The sequence below is a fragment of the Trachypithecus francoisi genome, unplaced genomic scaffold (assembly GCF_009764315.1).
Source record: "Trachypithecus francoisi isolate TF-2019V2 unplaced genomic scaffold, Tfra_2.0 Lachesis_group17, whole genome shotgun sequence".
Classification (NCBI taxonomy): domain Eukaryota; kingdom Metazoa; phylum Chordata; class Mammalia; order Primates; family Cercopithecidae; genus Trachypithecus; species Trachypithecus francoisi.
Window position 1 is genome coordinate 105,576,822 of NW_022681462.1, and position 19,753 is coordinate 105,596,574.

A 19,753-nucleotide genomic window follows, 5' to 3' on the forward strand; every position below is an offset into this window, starting at 1 on the left:
TCCATGGGTGAGCCCTGTAGTGTGCCATATTTACACTTCCTTTCTCAGACAGTACTTTCCTTTCCTAGAATCACTCATTTTTATTTATTCATTAGTTGTGTGTAAATGCCCCAAAGTCTCCTGTGATACAAGCACTGCAGCTGGTCCTCCAGCTTCTCTTTCTTTACAGTGAGGATGTCCCGGGGCTGTGCCCTCCTCCTGTGGTCACCATGCAGCTGTCCTGGGCTGGTCTTGCCTCCCACTGGGGGTCCCGCCTGCCTCTTTCCTCTGCTGCCCTTGTCTTGCGTCCCACAACCACTGTTCTCTTGCTCAGTCCCTACTTCTGGCGGCCACATTTCCAGGGGCTTCGTGAGTTAGAGTGCGTGGGAGGTAAAGGTTTTGAGTTTTTGTTGCTTAAAACTTGAATAAAACTTAGTCTGTAGATACACAACTCTAGATAGGGCTTCATTTTCCTTCTGGAATTTTGAGGGATTGTTTCATTATCTTCCAATTTCTAACATCACTTTTGAGACATTCATCGTATCTGTTCTTTTGTGCAGAATCTTTATTTTTTCTCCGTATGCTTTGTATGGTAATAATACAAAATGTATTAAATGCATACTATGTGTCAGATACTGCTGTAAGTCTTTAAATGTATTAATTTAACATTCAGAGTAACTCTACAAAGTAATAATATTATCATTTCCATTTTTCTGATTAAGAAAACGCGCATGCACCTGGGACACAGAGCAGACGTGTAACTAGTCAAGCTTCCCGCGGGCTGGGTGGAGGAGCTGGGGGTTTACACCAGGCAGAGCCATGCCGAGGCACCTATCACCCCGTCCTGGTCCCTTTCCAGCTGAAGCTTCACACGATGGGCTTGGAGGGGCCGTCTTATTCTGTGGGCACTGGGTGGCTGCTGTCCATCTGGAATCGACATCCTTCCGGTGGCGAACGTGGCGTCCGCCATTTCTTTGGTAATTTCCTTCTTTCTGTTTTCACTTTTCTCTCTTCCTGGGGCTTCTGCTTTGTGGGTGTTGAATCTCCTTGGATGGAGACTGATTTTCTTATGCTTTCAGTCTCATTTCTTGCTTTTTGTTTTGTTCTGCTTTTATAGCCTAAACTTATTATTTTATTTTTAGAGTTTATTATTCTACTTTGAATTCTCAAGTTTTTTTTTTCTTTTTTGGAATGTTCTTTTATTCATAGCATACTGCTCCATGTTCTGTTCTTTAATTTCTGAACAAATTAACTATAGTTTCTTTTAAAAATGTTCTTATGCTCCTGTTGTTTCTTTCTGAGTTGCTGTCTTGTTTGCATGTGCTGGGTTTGGTCTCTGTGTTGGAGATTCCCCCCATGTGCCTAGTGATAATGGGCAAGTTCGCCCACATTTGTGAGTGTTAGCACCTACTACAAGCTTTGTATGCATGGGTGGGGCTTGCTGGATTGTGGGCTTTGTTCTAGGATACCGGGAAGGGGAGCCAATGGTTGCAGTGTGGAATTCCCAACTGACAGAATCTGCAGATCTTTTCCCTTGCACTAGTCAATTTCCTCAGAAAAAAATTCTCCAGACTTCTGCCTGGGTTGTAAACCTTGGCGTTAGCATTCTGCACGTGGGGTTGTCCAGTCAGCACCTGCCATCTTTTCCCTCTCCTGGACACTTCCTGCAAAATTTAGTCCTAAAGACGTTGAATAGGGTTGAGCAAGGTGGGTGTCTGTGCAGAGTGGGGCTGGGGGGAGTCCAGGAGCTCAGGAGGGTGAGGAGGGTGCCCATGGAGGGAGGCTTCAGGGGTGTTCCAGTCCAAGCAGAATTGCCTGCTGTAAATGGCTGACCTTTGCACAGCAGGAAGCAGACTGTGAATAGCAGCAGCCCTGTGGATTCCCTAAACATTCAAGGATTATTAACTGTCTTCTCTATTGACTGGCTGGGCACCCTGAAGGTTAGAATCCTCACTGAGAGTCAGTATCTTTATCTGCAAAATGAGTGGGCCACATGGCGTGCACTGAATGTCCCCACTGGCTCCTAGGATACATGGCGACATGAGGAGAGCGGGTGAGTGAGTGTCAGTTGGTCTCACGCCCTGTCTATGTTCTTTGTAAATAACTGCACATGTGTCTTCAGCCTCAGCATCTTGGTGCTGCTGACCACCTTAGAAGTTCAAGGAATTCAAGCTGGGTTTTTGTTTGTTTGTTTGTTTGAGGTGGAATCTCACTCTGTTGCCCAGGTTAGAGTGCGGTGGCACGATCTTGGCTCACTGCAACCTCTGCCTCCCAGGTTTAAGTGATTCTCCTGCCTCAACGTCCCGAGTGGCTGGGATTACAGGTGCCCGCCACCACACCCAGCTAATTTTTTGTATTATTAGTACAGATGGGGTTTCACCACGTTGGCCAGGCTGATCTTGAACTCCTGACCTCAGGTGATCTACCTGCCTCGACCTTCCAAAGTGTTGGGATTACAGGTGTGAGTCACCACGATCAGCCAGTTGAAACTTCTGAGCCATGTCCTCTTCTACTCCACCCACCAGGCTGTGGAGGCTGTTTGGCAACCTCTAGACTCGCTTATCTTCGAGGCCGTCTTTGCACAGACATCTGTCCTGGGTGACCTGGAGCATCACCTTGCGTTATGGCAGCTGAGGCAGGGTCTCGTCTGCTCCTGGGTTTTGCTCCATCACAGAGCCTTGTTCCTTTTCTGCCTGGCTCTGCACTGGGCTCTGGGTCCTTGAACGCAGGGGCCAGATGTGGCTTTCCCTGCTGGCAAGAGTTGTGGAAAAGGACTTGTGACGTGAACGAATCCCTGAGAACATGTGAGCTCAGCTTCTGCTGAGGTGGCCCAGGACCACCGAGGGGCAAGTGTTTGTTAACATTCCAGTTTTTTTGGCCTTGTGTCCAAACAAGTGAGTCAGAGTCTCAGCTGTGTGGAACTTGCATTTATATATGATTAAAACCAACTGGTATTTGAGACCATGTGGGTTAGCTAGGAAGAGCTGCTTCCAGGATGGCTCACACCTGATTCTTTGAGTTTCTGTTAAGAAACGGTCCATGTGGCTTTAAGCACCAAGAAGTGTCAATGCAAAGTCCACTGTTGAGTGAGTGAATAAGAGAACACTTAAACAAATGCAAGGACACATATGCACCTGCACACACATGCACACAATATGTACACACATGCACACCATGACGTGCACACACATGCACACAATATGTACACACATGTACACATGACATGCACACACATGCACATACATGCACATATGACATGCATATACACATGCACAAAAATGCACACAATATGTACACACATGCACACCATGACATCACACACGCACACACATGCACACAATATGTACCTGCATGAACACATGACATGCACACACAATATGTACACACATGCACACATAACATGCATACACAAACACACTATATACACGCATGCACACATGACATGTACACACATGACACAATACAGACATGCACACATGACGTGCATACACACAAATGTGAAGACACACAGTATGTACACATGCACACATGACATGCATACACATGCACACACAATATGTACACACGTGCACACATTCATACACACATGCACACAGGGAATATGTACACATGCACACAACATGACATCCAATCACATACACCTGATTGGATATGGAGTAAGCTGTGGTCGGAGTGAGATGAGGCTGGTCAGAAAAAGCTTCCAAATGGAAGAACTTCGTTGGTGTGATTTTTCTGACCTTGAACCCATGGCCCCAGGTAGGTGGAGAGGGTAGACCTCTGAACTGAGCAGGGACCTGCAGGAGCTTTTGCTCTCTCACTCAGGTACTGCTGGTTCCCTTCCTAGTGGCTCTTCTTCCCATCTTCCCTCGAACGCAAGGGCCTGGATGGTTCATGCTGGACATGTTAAAGCCCAGCCTGTATTTTGGATTCTCCCTCTCCCTACTGTGTGCGTTTCTGGCCTTGTTGCTCCTCCTGGTTTTGGTGCAGGGTGCCTGTTCTGAAAGTGTGGTGCCAGGACTGCTCCTGTGCTGTGCGGTGAGCCCGGGGCCCACGGCACCCTCCCGTCAGCTCTCGGATTTACTCAGGGTTCATGGAAGGTGTTGGGCACAGGAGGCAGAGCTCCATGAAGCAGGGTCTGGTCACAGTCTGATGAGAGATGTGCAGGTGAGCCCTGGGGCCCACTGGAGTCTTGCTATGGGGGTGAGTGCCTGGAGGAGCCCGGTGCTGCCTGGCCTGGGAGGGCAGGGCTCAGTACCTGGGGGCTCGGGCTGCCTTGAGAGGAAAGTGAGTTTGACTGCGGGTGTGTAAGGGTGAGTGTTCAGGCAGGGGAAAGGGCAGTGCATGGCCCCAGGCTCTGGAGGCTTTGATATGACATCTGGCTGTGGGATGGAGAGTGCGGGACCAGGGGGTTCCTGGGGGACAAGGTGACTATGTCTCTAAGCATCTGTGTAGCAAAGCTGCACTCTTCTGTCCACCTGGGACCCAGGAATGCCACGAGATGGGAGGGGACAACCAGTGTGTCCAGGGCCTTGAGATAGCCTGGATCATGGGCAGGGCCTGGCTGGGCAGATGGGGACAGGCTCTGCAGCTGAGGGGCCAAATTATCTGGCAAGTGGAGGGGATGCATCCCGGCAGCGCCTCTCCACACAAGGGTGATGCGCCGGGCCCTGTCAGGATGCCAGGCCGTCGTGGGCAGGTGAGGCTATCGAAGGCGGGTGAGGCCATTGCAGGCAGGTGAGGCCGTCGTGGGCAGGTGAGGCTATCGAAGGCGGGTGAGGCCATTGCAGGCAGGTGAGGCCGTCGTGGGCAGGTGAGGCTATCGAAGGCAGGTGAGGCCATTGCAGGCAGGTGAGGCCGTCGTGGGCAGGTGAAGCCATTGTTGGGTGGTGGACAGTCCTGCGCTGTTGTCTGCCTGGAGAAGGCGAGGGTGGTGGGACTGCGACAGGGTCTCTGAGAGGACGGAGGAGCAGCGTGGAGCCGGATGGCCATGGCCCTGAGCAGGGCTGGGGAGGAACGAGACTTCAGCAGCAGGCAGCCACGTTCCTGTTGGAGCCATACTAGCGACTGGGAGAAGAACCCATGCGTGTAACGGAACAGTTGAGTTGGGAGCAGATGATTGAGGGTCTTACCAGGAGCCTGGCGAAGCTGCCCTCGCCTTTCCTTCCCACCGAGCAGACCAGATCTTTCTGGGAGTTGATACATCTTGAATAATACATGCAAACCCATTTTAAACTCACTTTTACAGGAGTAGGAAAAGGCGTAAGTCATACACTGTGAGGTCACCTGAAGAAGACAAACATGTGTAAATAACTTGCAAATAACGAATCCTGAGAGCTCCACTGCAGAAATCCAGCGACCCCTGCTTCACGGCTGAGCCCCGAGGCCGCTGCAGGGCCGACCCCAGGGGCGGATGTGGGATGCTGGTGAGTGGAGCTGTGGGGCCTTCACCGGGTTCCTGCCCTCCAGGCCCCTCCTCCGTCTGGCCAGGGTCTCTGCTGGGACAGGCCTTATCTGGACAATCATCAAATTCCTGAGACCCTGTGAGGTGGACAGGGCTTGGCATACCCGGGTCTGGCGGCTGCTGCCCTGGGGCCTCCTGGGGCTTCTTTGCAGGTGGAAGTGGAGCGGAGAGGGGTGGCGGCCCTGCTCTCCCTGAGGCTGTGCTGCTCTCTCCTACCCTCCCAGCCTCCCTGTCCAGCATTCACCCACCCCTAGGCTTCCCCTCGCCTCGCCTCGCCTCTGTGGTCTCTGCCTTTCCCCTCCATCTCCCTCTGCTCTTTCCTTTCTCTGTTTGAGGTCTGGTCTTTTCCTTACCCGTCTGTCTTTTTTAAAATGAGACGTAAATAAGTGAAGAGACTGTCTGAGATTCCAGTGCCCTGTCTCTAGAGACAAGACCCTCCTTCCACCTGTCCTTGCGGCATCCAGCCACTTGGTGGGGGGTGTTTTTGCAAAGTGGATCTGTCAGCGCCTCAGCCCTGCCCCAGCGTAGCTCTCTAGGTGTGCAGGATTCCAACACAGCCACGACAGGTAGGCGAATCCTCAGGCGAGTTCACAGGAAAGCCCTTCCTTTTCCTTTTCTTGCATCGCGTAAGCGTTCAGCTGCCGAGAGTTGGATGTGCCGACGTTTTTTGATGGTACCTGCGCTAGACACAGGCATGACACATCAAGTGGAATTCACAGCCAGGACTTTCCAGAGGGGACTTATTACTGGTGGGTGCCTCTAAGGAGAGGTGGGATCGCTTCTCCGCAGTGGGTGCCTCTAAGGAGAGGTGGGATCGCTTCTCCGCAGTGGGTGCCTCTAAGGAGAGGTGGGATAGCTTCTCTGCAGTGGGTGCCTCTAAGGAGAGGTGGGATCGCTTCTCCGCAGTGGGTGCCTCTAAGGAGAGGTGGGATAGCTTCTCCGCAGTGGGTGCCTCTAAGGAGAGGTGGGATCGCTTCTCCGCAGTGGGTGCCTCTAAGGAGAGGTGGGATCGCTTCTCCGCAGTGGGTGCCTCTAAGGAGAGGTGGGATCGCTTCTCCGCAGTGGGTGCCTCTAAGGAGAGGTGGGATCGCTTCTCCGCAGTGGGTGCCTCAAGGAGAGGTGGATAGCTTCTCCGCAGTGGGTGCCTCTAAGGAGAGGTGGGATAGCTTCTCTGCAGTGGGTGCCTCTAAGGAGAGGTGGGATCGCTTCTCCGCAGCAAGACGTTTCGGATGAGTTCTTTAGTTTTCATGAGGGGATATCGGCCGCCTCCCTCGGTGCCACTGCTAATAAAGGCATAGACTCCTGTTTTCATGAACAGCGCAGAAACCTGCACCCCACCTTCTTAGTGAGCAGGGGGTGCTCAGGGCACCCTAAAGGCTGATGGAAACCATCTCGGGGGCGGCGGGGGGAGTGCCGAGCTACCCACGACCTGCACCCCAGGTTCTTCTCAGGGAGCAGGGGGTATTCAGGGCACCCTAAAGGCGGATGGAAACCATCTCGAAGAGGGAGTGCCAAGCTGCCCGTGACCCGCACGTCTAGGTCAGCACTTCCTGATGCAGAAGGTGAAACATCCTTCCTGATCTCAAAAACTGTCAGTACCCTGACCCCAAAGGCCCACTTATTGCTGGCCACCTTTTAACATTTGTTGATTGAGAATAAAAGCATGAATGAAACGAAAACCATCATGCATGTATTTATGGTTTTAAAATGGATTTTTGTTTTATAAAATGCAGCAGCCTCTGTGCACACCTGGAAACAGCCCATTATTTAGTCTACAGCGAATTCTTGGAATCACATGGGACCCTTGCAGTGGCTCCATGCCTTCTCAGGGTGTGACTATCCGCGAATTCTATGGGGTGGAATCTGTTGCTCTGGATCTTTGAAATCTCTCCCTAAACTTGGCCTTGTAGGTGGACAGGCCATTACTTTCAGTGGCAAAAACTGCAATTACTTTTGCACCAACCTAATACATACATTTTCTATCTTTCCTTCCATCCTGAAAACTTCCCCTGCTGAATTGCACTCTGAGATCCATGGGTCCCCAGGGGTCACAGGAGGTGCCCTGGAACCTGCCTCCGGGGAAGTTCTAGAGGATGTTATTTATCACATGGCTCAGGCGGGGCTCCTGGCAGCCAGCAATAGAAGCCTGTTCTGGCTGAGCTAAGGTGAAAAGGAGCTTCTGGAAGGGTTATTGGGCGGGCTTTGGCCTCCAGCTCTGACAGAGTCCTCAGTCCTGGACTCACCCTCCCACATTAAACAACCATAAAATTGGACATTTATGAGGCAACTGATTTCAGGTGTGGACAGCAGATAGGGCAAGACTCCAAGGAAGAGGAGGAGGCGTGCGCCCCATAGTTCCCTGGCTCTCAGCCCGGTTACAGCTTCCCACCACGGCACCACGAACCGAAGTCCAAGGGAGCTGGCGGGGTCCCACCAGCCCAAAGATGGTCCCACCAAGCCAAGGATACAAAGATCGGAATTTGGGGAACGTCAAAGTGCTAACTCCCAGAGCCTGGGAATGTGACCTTAAGTGGAATAAGGTCTTTGCAGATGTATTTAAATTGAGGTCACCTGAATTTAGGGCGGCCCTAATTCAATGACTGGTGTCCTTAGAAGAGAAGGGAGAGGGGGGTTTGGCACAGAGACATGGGGATGGAGGCAGAGACTGGAGTGGCACATGTACAAGCCAAGGAGAACCAAGGGTTGCCAAGTTAAGGGAGAGGCATGTGTGGATGGTCTCTCTCAGAGCCTCCGGGGAGAACCAGCCAGGCCAACACCTTGGCTTTGGACTTCCGGCCTCCAGGACAGTGAGAGAAAACTATCCATAGTTTTAGCTGCCAAGTTTGTGTCAATTTGTTACAATAGCCCTGGGACACGAATGCATTTCATCGCCAGGCGTAGTTTTTGATATTATCCGCTTGGATTTGGTTCTGCTATCAAGTTACTGTTTTTATTGGCGATTTGAAGAGATTGTAAAAAACTATGTGACCACTGCCGCTACCTACTCAGAACTGATTTATTAGTTTCTGCTGCTTGTTCACATTGGATCCTTCTCCCTCAGGCCTTCTGCCCTCTGTCTACCCTGGACTGCTTTCTCTCAGCCCGCTCCATGGCCGTCACCCTGCGGATGAGTCTGCCGTGGTCCTGGGAATCCTCTCCCTGCTCTAGGACCCTGAGTTTTCTGTGTTCTGTACTCTCTATCATTTGTTAATTCATTTGTTTTTTGTTTATGCTGTTTTTAGAGTCCGCTCTAAAACACTGTGTTTTTAGTCCTTGCACGCCTGGAAATGGCTTTATTCTATGCAACGGGATCATTTTGCTGGCTGAAGAAATCAAAAGCTGAAGCGTGGCTGCACGGTTTTCGAGAAGCTGGTGCTGCTGACATCCAGATGCCGCTCTCTTTCTTTTCCCCGCGTGTGACCTGCTTTTCCTTTCTGGAAGTCTTTAAGATCTTTTATTTGTTTATTTCGGTCGTTTAAAATTTTATACACGGTGGTGTGCATCCTCCCTCATTTACTCTGACGGGTACTCAGTGGGCCTTTTCAGGTGAGAAAAAGTTTCTTGTGTTGTTTCTTTGATCATCTCCTTCTATCCATCCTCTTTTTTGATGTTTCTGTTAGTTAGATGTTGGACAGCCTGTGCCAATCCTGTAAATCTTTAACATTTTCTCTGTTATTCTTCATCCTTAGCAGATTTCTTTTACTTTATTTTCCAATTGGTCCTTTGAATTTTGTCTATCATCATTTTAATTTTTAAAAACTCTTTCTTTTTCTTATTCTCTTGTATTCCTTTAAAAAAAAAAAAGCAAATTCACTAGTTTCCTAGTCTGAGAGCATTTCTTGTATATAAATTTTTCTTCAATTTTTCTCTGTTTGTTTCATCATCTCTTTCCTCCTGATTCTGTTTCCCCTTTGGTCCCTATTTCATGCTTGGCTGTCTGTTCATATTTAATAGCGAGGAACTAAACATTTATTGGAAGCTCCCTGTGCATGGCAGAGTTTGCCAACTGGTTGACCTCAGAGTCGGGTTATGGGGTCGTGTGACAGGCGAGTCTTAGTATCTAGAGGTCCTTTTTCTGAAACTGTTCAGTGATTCCTAGCAAAACACTCTGATCTCCTGCTTGGGCTTTAAGCCTGGTGTTAGCAGCCTAGCAGCAGCACTGTGGCAGAGGGTGGAGGGGGGTGATGGATTTGGGAAGCAAGCTGAGGGGACAGGCTTCCAGTGTGTGGAGTTTAGTTAACCCCGTGTCGTCCACTTTCCCCTTCACCTGGTGCCCCTGGCCCAGGCCCCTGTTGTTAGAGTTTCTCCAGGAAGTATCTTTGCTTTCCTGCTCTTGGTGCGGGTAGTCTGGGGAGGGGTAGAGAATGATCTGTTGTGGGCATTTGGAGGCTGCCTGGGTTATCCACCCTCTCTGTGAATTTTTACCCAATCCCCCATTCCCAACCTTGCTCCTCATCCATGCCCTCCCCAACCCCAGCTCCTTTCTCTGCACTGGTGTCCTCCAGGTCTGGCTCTCCTCCCTGGGGGGAGCCCAGTGGCTCCTCCCCAGTCCCCTCGTGTCACCTACAGCCTACAACCCTGTTCTCTCATTCTCTCTGGTCTCATATGTTTACAGCGTTCTAATTCCTTCATGGCTGTTTAGTGGAGCCTGAAGGGTGGGGACTCATGTGGCCCGTCGCCCTACTTCCATCTGTGCCGCAGTGATGCGTTTCATGTGTGCTTGGTGAGAGTCTTCGGGTCCTGCTTGGAGGAGGCAGAAGTGTGAACGGTGCCCCCAGGGCCAGCCAACGGTCTGTGGTCATCAGCAGGTCTGGAGCTGCCTGTGAGGGGTGGAGGCGGCTGTTCTGGTCTTGGCCTCACCTCATCTGCCCCAGCTGCAGGTTTAAGTGCCTAACCCATCAGGGTCAAACCCAGGGGAGTGCTTCAGCTGGCAAGAAGGCCCACAAAGAGGGGCAAGCCCTGACTTCCGCTGTGCACCCAGCACCGTGACCCAGAGGCCCCAACGTTGGTCCTCGCAGGACCCTTGTGTGGACCCCAGTGAGGAGGAAGGGTGAACATGCTGGTCGTGGTGCACCACACAGTGACCCGTGGCTGATTCCGGCTTTAGCTTGTTCCCTGTGAGCAGCATGCAGGGAGAATGGTCCCAGGGGCTTGGCCTCCCGCCTACCTGTCTCAGGACCCCAGGGCGCTCCGGACCCCAGGGCAGCGTGGGGTGGGAGGGGCACCTGTCTCTACTCCTGGTGCTGCTCTCCCCAACCTGGGGACTAGGGAGGGTCAAAGGGGGTGTGAGGACATGTGCCCAGATGTCCCCTCCAGTGGTCTGGGCAGGCACCTTGGTGCTTGTGCTGACTCCTCGGTCCCCTGTCTCTTTGCTTGTGTGTCTGTGTCCTCGTCTCCTCTTTGTGTAAGGATACCAGTCCTATTGGATCAGGGCCTGCCACGAAGGCCTCATTTATCTTAGTTACTTCTCTAAAGATCCTTTTCCAAATACAGTCCCTTTCTGAGGTGCTGGGCATGAGAGCTTCACCCAGTGAATTTCAGGGAACCTGACATTGCCCACAGCACCAGCACTGGCTCCTCGGAGGCTGTGAGGGCGGGGTCTGCTTCTGCTCCTCTCCTGGTGGGCAGGTGGCCATCCTCATCTTCACGAGGACATGCTCTTTGCATGTGTGTCTGTCTCCAAATGTTTCCCTCTACACGGACCCCAGTCGTGTTGGATCAGGACCCACCCTGATGACCTCATCTTAGCTTGATTAGCTCTGGAAAGCCTCAGTCTCCAAAAAGGGCTACATTCGGATGTGCTGGGGATTAGACTTCAACGTGTGCATTTTGGGGGACATAATTCAACCTGTAGTAATGTCCTTTGGGAATCTGATGGAAACCAGATGCCCTCTCTCCAGAAACACGCCACGCATGGCTCACAGTCTGAGGCAATCACAATCACAGAGAGCTCCAGGCTCCTCTGAACCCCACAGGATTCATAGGTCCCACTCATAGGTCCCATAGGAGCTGACCTCCAGGGAGTGCCCATCTTCAGCCTGGACCCACGGCCTTCTCTCCTCCACCCTCTTCGGAACATGCCGCAGATCCTCCCCTGACACTTACCTGCTGCAACTGTGTCCGAACAAAGCTGCCTGGGGCTTCTGAGATCTCACAGCACAGCAGCCCCAGTTGTAGTCACATTTAACTGAAGGTAACCCCACCGCGTCCTTGGGGGTTTTGGAGGCCAGTTGCCCCTGGCTGCCAGTGGCTTTTTACCCTGCGCTGAAGGCGCTGCCCCTGCTCGGCGCTGCCCCTGCTCTGCGCTGCCCCTGCTGGACACTCACGCGTCCATCACTCCCCCACGCTCCAGGCGGGGAGCAGGGTCCACCGGGCCGAGAACTGGCCGGTGAATGAAGGCCCCCCACAGCAACCTAAAAAGGAAAGGTAGATGTCTGGGTTGGAGTCTTCCGGGTCACCTCTCCTCCCGTCGTTTGCTGGGGCCGGCCCCACTGTCTCTTTCTCCATCCTCTGTCTGCGAAGAGCTCCTCCAGGGATCTCAGAAATGCTTCTTCCTTCTCCAGGTCCTTTCAGCCGAGTCTCGGTCTGCCTTCGCCTCTCTGGACCCTGCCAAAGGTGGATAAGCCAATTCCCCTTGCAAGCCCAGGAGGGCCATGAAGGGGAAGAATTCTCAGGGAGGAAGTTGCTCTAAAACAAATACAGACAAAATTTCTTCCAGGTTGTGAGCCCCTGGGAGCAGGTCAGCGTTTCTCTTTACACATCAGCTTCTGCCTCAGTCTGGGAGGCTGGTGAATGTGTGTGGAATTGAGCCAAGTCAGGAGGGCTCTCTCCCCTGGGGGTTGGGGGAGGGCGGAGACCCTTGCCTGGGTCTGCACTTCCCTCCATGGGGCTGGGGGTCATCCGGGAAGTTGGCCCACAGGGAGAAGGCAGAGGTGAGGGTTGGGCCCTGTGGTCTCCTGGGGGAGGGTGGGGAAAATCCACAAAACAAGGCTGGAGAAGCTGCGTTCTAAAGTGGAAAGGCCACGTCCCCCTTCTTAGGGACTTCTGGATTGCCCAGCCAAGTTATCTCTTGAGAAAGTTCACCATTTGTTATAGAATCTACCATAGGAATGAAATTACTTACGGTAAAAAGTGATGCTTATTAACCACGAAGGTTAAGAAAACAGTCCTCAAAAGGGAATGAGATTTTGCCAGATTTTCTTAATGAACAGGATTATGCTTATAAAATTGCGCATTTTGCGTACACATTTTAAAAAAGGAATGAGGACTTTTCAAAGTGAAATGAAGTTCTTTAATTAGAAAGCATTTGCAAAAGCAAAATAGGAAATAACACCCCCACTTGTAGCTTTGCCCGCATTTCCTTGCAGGGCCTAGAACATGCGTCTAGACTGCGGTTTCTGTGGAAAAGACTTGTTTCACGGCAGCCTTGGGGCGTGCGGCTGCGAGGGAAGGAAGCAGGCAACATGGTCAAGGCCAGGAGAAAGCCCCAGTGTCGCTGTGCTCCGGGGCATGCGGGAGCTGGCGTGGGAACAGGTCCCTGGGGTGGACCCTGTGATTGGAGGCAGGTGGCCCTCAGTCGCTCTCAGGGATGAAGATGATGAGACTTTGGCAGCTTGAGGGGAGAGGGATGATTGTCAAAGCATGATGGGACTGTAGCCTTGTGCAGTGGGGAGCAGGCGGATGTAAGACCACTTAGACTAACTAGACCCAACTGGAGAAAAGACCCCAACATATGCAATGGTTCCTTGCATCAGTGGTTCTCAACTGGGGGTGATTTTACCCCACAGGGGACATTGGTGATGTCTGTAGGCGTCTGTGATGATCATGGCTTCAGAGGTGCTGCTGGTATCTGATGACTGGAGGTCAGGGATGCTGTGAAATGTCCCTCAGTGCACATTTTTTTTTTTTGAGATGGAGTTTTACTCTGTCACCCAGGCTGGAGTGCAGTGTACAGGTCCTGTGCACCGAGGGACGTTTCACAGCATGACCCCCACGACAAATAATTATTGTGTCTAAAATGTCACCATGCAGTTGTTGAGGGATTCTGGTCTAAAACGCAGAACTCCTGATTTCCAGCACAGTGTCCTTGCTAGAAGTTTCTGCTTGATTCTGAAGGCACATATACATTGTCTATGACTCACCTGGAAAACTGTGAGTGTGCCTTGTGTGCTTCCAGGTGTACTGCTGGTGCAGTAAACCATGGCAGAATCACGTGCAAAGAGAGAAGCAGATTCTCTCAAAGCCAAACAGTATCCCGGTCCTGAGAGGCAAACTGCCCCGCCCCAGCCCAGGGCAGACATCACCAATCAATCATGGCATGCTTTGTTGTCATGGGCACCAGATCCTCACTACATTACTACATACAGCCCACACAGACTTGGCAAGGGACAGGTACTTCCCACTCCTAGTGCACATGATGTGGATTTGTGTGTGATCACCACAATGATGACCTCGCCCCCCACATCTCTGCATCAGGCAGTCATCAGTTCATCAGTGCCTCTATCTTCCCTTCTGTACCTCCTTTTTTTTTTTTTTTTTTAAGATGGAGTTTTGCTCTGTCACCCAGGCTGGAGTGCAGTGGTACAATCTTGGCTCACTGGAGCCTCCGCCTCCAAGGTTCAAGCGATTCTTCTGCCTTAGTCTCCTAAGTATCTGGGACTATAGGTTCATGCCACCATGCCAGGCTAAGTTTTGTATTTTTAGTAGAGACAGGGTTTCACCATGTTGACTAGGCTGGTCTCCAACTCCTGATGACCTCAAGCGATTAGCTCTCCTCAGCCTCCCACAGTGCTGGGATCACAGGTGTGAGCCACTGTGCCTGGCCCTCATTCTTGTTTTAAAGGCTATAAATATAAAAACACCCCTGGAAAGGGTAAAATTAACCTTTTATCCCACACTGTGAATAAAGCTATTGATTCCAGGCCCTACTGATCATTGGCTTAAGCCAGAGAAGGTTTCCATACCAATCAGTCACTGGAAGGTTCTATAGAAGAAGAGAAAACTCATGTTGAGTGTGGGCCTTGGCAGAGAGGTGAGCAGGGAGAGCCTGGAGGGCTGGGGAGGTGTGGCCCCCAGGACTCAGGGCGGGTGGGACTGACAGCAGCCCCCAGGACAAGCTCAGCCACATCCCCTCAAGATCAGACTTGTCTGGGGGCCCAAGGGCAGAAGCAGGCCTACAGTGTAAGGCTCCCGGTGTTGGAGCAGGATTTCCTGTTGTCAGGGGCTTGCTGAGGCTGGAGCTGCCATCACAGCCCGCCCACCGATGATGCGGGGGGAGCAGCAAGCCTTAGCAGATCCAGACCAGAAGCTTCTCTGGGTCCATTTTCCCCTGGAAGGCAGTCATTCTAGAAAATAGAGAATTCTAGAAAGAAGTCAAGGATTCAGGGACTCTGCCGATAGGTTCTGTCCGAGCTGCCTTGCAAAGCTGCCCCAAATCCCACCACTCTGCACGAGACCCTCTACTGGCTCCCTAGTCCAAGCCGTCACTGTCCCTTATCTGGACAGAGCTGTGTCCCCAGATGGTCTGTGACGGCTGCCCTTGCACTGCCTCTCCCAGTGTGACCTCTACAGAGCAGGGCAACCTTTCAGGTCCTGTTTCAGGGCACATTATCGTGTACAGAGCAGGGCAAGCTCTCAGGTCCTGTTTCAGAACACGTCACCATGCTGCCTGGTTCTCCCACAGGAGTGGAAACTGGGCCCCAGCTTGCCGGCCGTGGCAGGGCACCTGCCTGCTCTCCGTCTGTCCGTCCTGGTCGTGGGGTGCTTCTTCATGCTCCTGGATGACACCCAGCCTGTCCGTGCCGTAGGGTCCTTCTCTTGCTGTGGCCTCTGTCTCAAAGGTCTTCTCTCTGCTTCAGCTTGTTTCTTCTGCCGCTTGAACTGACTCAGTGCTGGCTGTTCCAGCTGGACTCCAGGTCGCTCCCCGTTTTTTCATTCCCAGGACTTATCACTACCTGCAATTGCATTGTTTGTGTGATTGATTAATTTTTGTTACCTAAGTTCCCCACTAAATCAAAAGCCCTGGGTTGGCAGGAATTCTTTTTTTCCTCATAGTCCTGGTGACTAGGGCTGTGCTTGGCAGTAAATAAGTAGCAGTAAATAAGCATTTCCTATGTGAATCACTGAATATCATAGAGGGACCAGGAACAGAGATGCCTAAATAAATCAACTTAAACAATACAATTTAATTAATAAGCTTAATAGACCAAAATGATAAGATTTTATCAGTACGTTTGGGAACATAAAATAATTGTTGAGATGCGTAGGTGGGCGGGGATCTGCAGGATTATTTGGTTTTAAGAGGTTAGAGCAATCCCAGAGAGGTGGAACAGAAGGAGAGGGCAGGAAGACCCACCTGTGTGGTCTGGATCCCCCATTTTATGTGAAGCAGGAAGCATAGAAATGAGGTGGCCTGGGAGCAATTAGTTGGTGCTCAGAGAGTAAGAGGCAGCTGCGAGAGTGAGAATTTATGTTGGGAGCCTTCGGTCACTGCTGATAGGGTACAAATGAGAATAATCGCTTGAGAGTGAATACGGTAGCATCTGACAAAGGTAACCCCGTGACTCACCATCTAGGTTTATACCCCCAGGAAAACTCTTACGCATGTGTACAAGGCAACATGCATAAAATAGTGTCCTGCAGAATTGCTTATAATCACAAAAATCTGAAACAAGCTAAATGGCCATTGATAGGCAAATGAGTAGTTGTGACATATTGAGAGAATAGTTTTATAACTCTTAAATGAATTTTAAATGAATGAATCCAAACACTCGATTTCTCTTTCTGTATCAATAAAATTAAAGTGGATACACCTCAATAATCTAATGGTGAATCCAAGAAATCTATTTGCACACAATGATTCCTAGAGCATGATATTATTAACATAAAGTTTGAAAATATGAAAAGCAGTGCTTCAAATTATTTATGGTCCAATATATATGCAAGAACAAGATAAAAACATGTGTGGAATGATAGATGCCCTGTTCAGGATAGTGACTGACTCTGGTCTGAGGCAGGGAGGGTTAAGGACGTTTAGAGGTAAATATGGGCCTTCAATTTCATCAGTGATGTTTAAAGATTTTTTAAAACATAAAAAGTGTATACCAAAATGCTGATATGTGGCAGAGCTGTGTGGGTGCTGGCTGTCCTTATTTCAATCTGTGTACCTTCCTGCTTGTTCTAATTTTTCCTAATCGTGTGACTGATTTTTCTTTTTCTTTTTCTTTTTGAGACAGAGTCTCATTCTGTCACCTAGGCTGGAGTGCAATGGTGCCATCTTGGCTCACTGCAAGCTTCACCTCTCAGGTTCAAGTGATTCTCCTGCCTCAGCCTCCTGGGCAGCTGGGACTATAGGTGCCTGCCACCACGCCCGGCTAATTTTTGTATTTTTAGTAGAGATGGGGTTTCACCATGTTGGCCAGGCTGGTCTCGAACTCCTGACCTTGTGATCCACCCACCTCGGCCTCCCAAAGTGTTGGGATTACAGGCGTGAGTCACCGCGCCCGGCCCTGATTTTTCAATAGACTGAAATATGTGGGGTACAAATGGGGAACAGGATCATTTTCTCCGCTGACTATTTTAGCAGTGACCTGGTCATTCTCTCTTCCCCTTAATGACTCCCAGGCTGATCTCACAGCCTCTGGATTGCTTTTGAGTTCACAAATAAGTCCTGTCTTGACAATTGCCACTCCCTTCCAAGTAGTTAAAAGTCATCTAATCTAAATAAAAACTTCAATCTCACATCGCAGTCTCAGTTTCCTCTCCTCCCAGGCTGTTCTGTGGTTTGGCGTCCTCACGTTTCCTCCCTCCTTCATCCCTATTCTGGGTGAGAGAGGATCAGAGAGCAAAAAGGCAGGAAGTTGTTCCTGTTTAGCCAGCGCTGCTGTTGTGCTCTGTTGGCTGATAGCAGCCATCTCTGCTGGGGTCAGGGAGGCTGGGGGAAGGGCCAGCGGCTCCTCCCTGGATCTCCGGGTGGGGCTTCTGGACTGCTCAGCCTGCTGACTGAGTGATGAGCTTTTTCACTGATCTCCTGTGACTCGCCTACCCTTAGATCAGGCCCACAGCCCCCTCATTGCCTTCCCTCACCTGGCAGACGGCCCTCTTGCTCCAGGTGTGCTAAAGGTGTCTCGGCGGCTGCCGTGCCCAACGGCGACTTTCTCCTGCCTTGCCAGGCGGGTTGCCATGCTTCCTTGCGCAGCATTCTTGGACACTCCAGCCAGACTCCCGCCTCAGAATTTTCAGGAGAGGAGCAAACACAAGTCTGCATGTCCCCACACTGCAGGGACACAAGCCCGTCTTGCCTAGGGTCTCTCCCACTATTCTTTTCTCTGGTAGCCAGGCTGTGGTGGCCCTAAAGGCTGCAATTGTTCAGCAGACGTTTAGCAGGAAGTGTGAAGCTGGTGCTCCCCATGTTTCTGGGAGTCCTCCTCGCTTGACTTGGAGGAAATGGGGAGTGCTCCCCAATCTGTCCTCCCAGAAAGGATGGGGCTTAAGCCCCAGTGTTCCTCCCTAAGGACCCCCCATTCAGATGGACTTCCTCTGGTGGCCACTAACATGCCTGGTCCTAGGTGCTCCTTTTGAATTTCTGTTTTCTCTTTGTGTGGTCTGGTTGGGATAGTGGCAGTGAGAGTGGCTGAGACTGTTTTGCTCCTCTTCAGTAAGTCCAGAATTCAAGACACGTAAATTTCCATTGAAAATCCAGTGATAATGCATAAAAATAGAGTGGATTACTGCCTAACTATGCGAAGTGGCTGAGAATGTGAGGGCAGGCATCTCTGATGATGAAAATAACCTGGGGAGGGCCTTGGGTTTCAGCAAAGGTGAATTCAGTATTTGCTCATACAAATGCAGATGAGTGATTAGAAGGCCAAATCAGTCCTGAGAAGATCATTGTACTTTTAAGATTTGGACACAGGATATTTGATGTTTTGATATAGAATGTTTAATTTTTCTAGCTATATGTGATATTTTTTAATAAACATATTTAGATTTTTAAAGTGCTCAGGTGAACAGACTGTGTGTTAACATTTCCCCATTTTTAGGTAAATATGGTGAAAATAACCCTAACTGGAGGACACAGTCTTAAAGCCTGAATGATCTACATGGTGGTAGTCATCCACATGGCCAACACAGAACTCTTTGGACAAATGCTTGTTTCTCTACATAGAGAGACACCCAGTTCTATCACTATCACTAGAGTTGGTAATTCCCTTATTTTGATTTTGTGTTTTTCCTACTTGCTGTTGGCCCTCTCCTCAGGTTCCCGTCCCACAGTATAATTACTTGCAAATGCTGGTGCCTTGCATCCTAGATCCATTCTGCCTTGCTATATGATCATTTTCAATTCTTAACTTCTTTGCTGTTACAAGTTTTCCCTGGGCCAAATGTTCTTTCCCAGGATTGAAGATAATGCAAGAATGTCCACTTTCACCACTCTTGTCCATATTGGAGGTTCTAGCCACTGCAATAAGACAAGAAAAAGGTACAAAAGGCATACAGATTAGAAAGGCAAAACTAATTAAGTTGGCATGATTGTCTATACAGAAAATCTCAAGAAATCTATCAGCACAACTCCTAGAGACAATAAGTGAGATTATCCAAATTTTGGGGTTCAAGATCACTATATGAAAATTATATCACCTTTCTACATATCAATAACAAATATTTGAAAACCAAAACTAGAATCACATTATGAATAATCTCTTCAAATAAAATATTTAGCTGCATCAGACAAAACATATAAGGATCTATATGCTGAAATTTTCAAAATGTTAACAAAAGAAATAAAAGAAAATCAAAATGAGGAGACATGCTATGTGAATAGGTTGAAAGTCTCGATCTAATAAAGGTGTCAGTTCTACCCAAATTGATCTGTAGGTTTAACACAATTCTCATTAAAATCCCAGGAAGGCTTTTTTTGTGGACTTGGGCAAGTTTAACACATCTAGACAAAGGATCTATAACAGCTGAAACAGTGTGAAAAAGAAGAACAAGGAAGAGGAATGACTCTTGATCATGCTAAGGCTGGCCATACAGCCACAGGAATCAAGACAGTATGGTTTTGGCAGAGGGATAGACACAGCAATCAATGGGTCATAATAAAGAAATAGACACAAATATGCCCAAGTAATTTTTTGTTGTCAAGGTGAAATTCACATAGCAAAAACCTTATCCATTTGAAGAGAGAAATTCAGTAGCTTTTCATTCAAATTGTGCATTACCCACCTTTATCTACTTCTAAAATATTTTTATCACTCCAAAATAAAATCTGCACCTGTCCCCAGCCTCTGGCTGCCACCAATCTTCTTCTTGTCT

The 19,753-nt window shown here is 49.8% G+C and overlaps 1 long non-coding RNA gene across 2 annotated transcripts; it reads left to right on the plus strand.

The window, feature by feature from the left end:
* Window positions 1-3,563: 3,563 nt before the first annotated feature.
* Window positions 3,564-7,096, plus strand: LOC117062796. 2 transcript variants are annotated; one of them, XR_004428595.1, is made up of 4 exons: window positions 3,564-4,675; window positions 4,828-5,402; window positions 6,072-6,209; window positions 6,637-7,096. It is a non-coding gene; the product is annotated as an uncharacterized LOC117062796 (long non-coding RNA). The 2 variants fall into 2 exon arrangements; XR_004428594.1 differs by having other exon boundaries at window positions 4,828-6,209.
* Window positions 7,097-19,753: the final 12,657 nt, after the last annotated feature.